Source organism: Diachasma alloeum, unplaced genomic scaffold, assembly GCF_001412515.2.
Source record: "Diachasma alloeum isolate Michigan unplaced genomic scaffold, Dall2.0 Dall_scaffold_01696, whole genome shotgun sequence".
Lineage (NCBI taxonomy): Eukaryota > Metazoa > Arthropoda > Insecta > Hymenoptera > Braconidae > Diachasma > Diachasma alloeum.
In genome coordinates, this window is record NW_021681788.1 from 42,575 (window position 1) to 46,770 (window position 4,196).

The following is a 4,196-nucleotide window of genomic DNA, read 5'->3' on the forward strand; positions in this document are numbered from 1 at the left end:
CCCCCCCCCCCCCCCCCACGACAAAGGTCAACGAGCAGGGGCTGTCCCCTAGCATATGAGCATATATGACGGCGCGCCATATGACAGTGAGCATGTCACTGAGTGATGTCTTATTATTATTTTTTTTCGCCATCAATACATTGATGGCGGGCTTCCGAATATTCTGAAATCTTATTACAAAAGTTTATAGCTTCACAACACTAACTAGCAGCAAAAATGTCAGATGGTTACTGCAACCTCCATGGATTCGGAAAATATGTATACCCGCACATACGAAGTATTCGAAACATTGGAATTTTGGCAGTAACCATCTGAAATTTTTGCTGCTAGTTAGTGTTGTGAAGCTATAAACTTTTGTAATATTTCAGACCATTCGGAAGCTTGCCATCCCATCAATATTGATGGCGAAAAAAAATAAGACATCACTCATTGACATGCCCACTGCCACATGGTACGCTGTCATATGCTCGCTGTCGCCTGCTTGTTTTTCAATTTGAAAATCGCAGTCATGACTAGTGTTTGAGAAAGTGAATAACATTGCTGAAACGTAAAAAAATGAAGAAGAAATCGAAATGTCCATTTTACCCTGTTTTCGTGTTACCTTACAACTCCTACGATCCAGTCTTATGACAATGTGTTTGTTTGTATAAACTTCAAATGAAGTCAGAAGAGTAGACTTGACCCAATTCAACTCATTATTTAAATCTGGTGTTCATATTACCCCACCCTCCCCTAATTTTTTACGGGTGAGAAATTGCGGTAGAAAGGTATTTAGGTGTTTCGGTAATTGGGAAGAATCGTGCCACAAATTTATGGCTAGTGATTTGGGACACGCTCAGAAAGTCGTGGATTTAGACAAAAATAGGAAAACAGATTTTTTTTCTATGGGAGAAGAAATTTCTATAAAAGTAGAATAGCTCTTTTGGTATTTTGCAGTGTCATTTGTTATCAAGATGAGTAAATAATTGAGAAAATTTGAGGCAAAAATTTATGGGTGGATGTTTACTTTTTTTGAATCATTTTATTATTGACAGAGTGAATATTTTTATTCTCATTTTAGCATTTGTTTACAATCTATCTTTAATTTTAACCATTTTACTCACGTATCCACTACATCATATTCATTATTTTTTATTTTATTCTGAATTGAAAAATTATTCTGTTAATGGGGCTGACTGGAGGAGACCGTTTTCCTGCATTACCTTGAAGTGCCTATCTGGGTCATAGGTTCTGAAAAAAAATTAAATCATAAGAATCATCATTGAATTATAAATCATCAGATATCTCATCTTGGAGAAGGACTCGAAAATTAAGAAAAATAGTGCATGAATTTTACTTGTGGAATTCACGGTTTCGCTTCTTCCTCGGATCAACATAGACGAGTTTGAAGATGAATCCGACAGTTAAGCTGGAGAGAATGGCTGTAGTCAGGTGGAATTTGATCCTCTTGGCGAGGAATCCTCGAAGCTGCGGTTTCTTAAGAACTGTACTCATCGCTATAACAATAAAACACAATATTCATCAAATCGCGTGTCTAAAAGCTAAAGGCCGTAAACGTCAAAAAGCGACTGTCCGAGTTTTTTAAAGCAAAAATGTCGTATCTTCACTCATTTTTTCTACAATTCTCCGTGAAAATACTGATTGATCATGAGCTGCATATACGCCCTTTTGCCCTTAACTTATATTCCCAGAAATGAGCAATTACCTAAAAGCAAAAGATCGTAATGACGAACTTTTTTGTTCGCACGATTTTTTGCTTTTAAGGTATTTATGGCGAGGTCAAAGGGGATCGAAAAAAAGTCAAGAAATGGATGATTTTTTAAAATACATTCTTTGTTTCTTGCCTACAAAAGGTCGTTTCTCCTTTTTTTATGGTTCCTTTTTGGCAAAAGGCCGTATATACTTGTATAAGAAGATATACAGGCGCATTGACGATATTCTAATCTTCGCCTTCCATATAACCTAATGATGGGGGAATAGGAACCGAAGAGACTACAATCTCTCCAGTACGACTATACATATCAAGATAATGGAAAAAAATAAAATTGGATACATGACCTTTTCCCTTTATGTGAGACATTTTTCTAACTTCACGAAAATCAACAGGTCATTTCGCGATTGATAACTTGGGTAGAACTAATCTCGAGATATTTTAAATTTTTTGGGATCATTTTGTTGGACTTCCTCGAAGCAAAAGGTCGTATATACTGGCGGATATGGCCTTTGCCAGAGAAGGCCATTTTTGGTACATACGACCCTTTGCTTTTAGACACACGAAATCGACTTCAGAACTGGTGAGTGTTTTATGAATATTTTCACATCTAGAAAGATTTCAAAATTTTCGTGGCTTTTCTTTGGGACCGTCGATACAGATTCATCACATATTCATCATTTGTTACTAATTTCGATCCGTAGTTTTGTGCTCAGGTAATTCAATAAACAATGGGATTTTGCAGTGATATTCGCTAAATTTTCATAGCTTTGTGGGAAGAAAATCATGTGGAAAAAAGTTCTTTACGAAAAGTTTATCTGACCTTCACTTACAAGATATTTGCTAAGAATTAAATTGGAATGAAAATTATTTAGAATTAAAAATTGTGGAAAGAATTAAAAATCATGCAACATTTTGGGTAGAAAATTGCAAAATGCATCGAAAAATTCTGACATGTTCCGACACCATTTCTCCCCGAACCTATAACACACAACCCAATAAAATTCATTACATAATTCCATTTTTCGGTGGCCAAATGGAACGAATGAATCTTTGGAAATAGTATTAGTAATAACATAAAAGTTTTAGAAGGAAAATCTTCCTACCTCAGGATGTTAACAGTTTCCGTAATAAAACTTGATTCCCCTGAATTTTTTATCGCAATAATTCGTTCTTTCTTTCTAGCGTCACGCAATACGAGACACAGAGGAGAGACGGAGATGATAAAAACGATCAAGATTTTTCTAGTTTTCGGGGGCGAAACTCGTTCGGTCACATAATTTTCTCTATTTCCGACCATCAGAATCGTATACGTTGAGCTCCATCTATTGTGCTTTCAGTGCTATTCCACTTAAGGCACGTTTTTGGCGAGAAGGCAGAGATAACAGAGATTATAAGGGAGATTGCTAGCGCCTATGGAAACGATTCAACCGCAAAATTTCGTAGCGGTGGCGCAGAACTAATTTTGAGTACGTACCTGTAAGTAAAACAGGGAGCGTGTGAGAGCGTCGATAACGGCGCAGAGTGGGGGGGAACGCGTATGGGGGAATCGGAGGGCGGAGCGAGCGGTGATGTTCGCTGTCGAGCAGGTGAGGGAAACCTACCGCAGTTCGAAACGCCGACGGACGGCGGAATCCTGCCCTCAATATAACAATCAATTTCTCCTTCCCTAATGAGGACGAAGGGATGAAACGGTTGCCAATCGATTGAAAATTGAATCCTCAACTGATTGCGATCTGATTTATCCCGTCATCTCAATTAGAGGGGGAGAAACGAATATTTATGGATCGAGTGAGTCTCCAAACGGCTCTCCCCATTGAAAAATCCATTTCTCCTCCTCCAGCAGAGATTAAGGGATGAAACTGGTGACAATCGATTGAGGATTGGATCCTCAACCGATTGCGGTCGTTTCATTCCTTCATCTCAATTAGAGGGGGAGCGATGAATTTTTCAATCGAGATTAGTCACCGATTTTGATGATTTTTTTTTTAAATGCTCAGGAGAGCATATAAATGAAATGTGGCCTAAAGGCAAGGTGTGCTTTTTGTTTATAAACAAAATACGTATTGAATAGGCATCTTTTGATTGAAATATCTCGGAAACTATTGAGAAGTTATCGAGACATATAGCATAAGTTATTTAGAGAATTTAACGACGAACAAAATGGTTTTTTACTTATGTTTCTACGACTAATAGTTTGCGAGATATTAAAAATTGTTACTGCTGTGCGCGCGTTGTGTCATGAACAAATGGCTGTAAATCAGCCAAAAATCGATATTTGTTTTTTTGTTTTTTTTGTTTTGAAATTTAGATAATTCTCATTATCTTCAAATTTTTTATAATTTTTTACAATCATTTTTAACAATTAATTTACCAAAAACATTGAATTTTTACAAATTTCTTGAAAAAAATTATTTTTGATGATAATACCGATTTTTTTGTTTGCGTATAGTTATGAAAAATGTTGTACGTTCGAGAACTATAC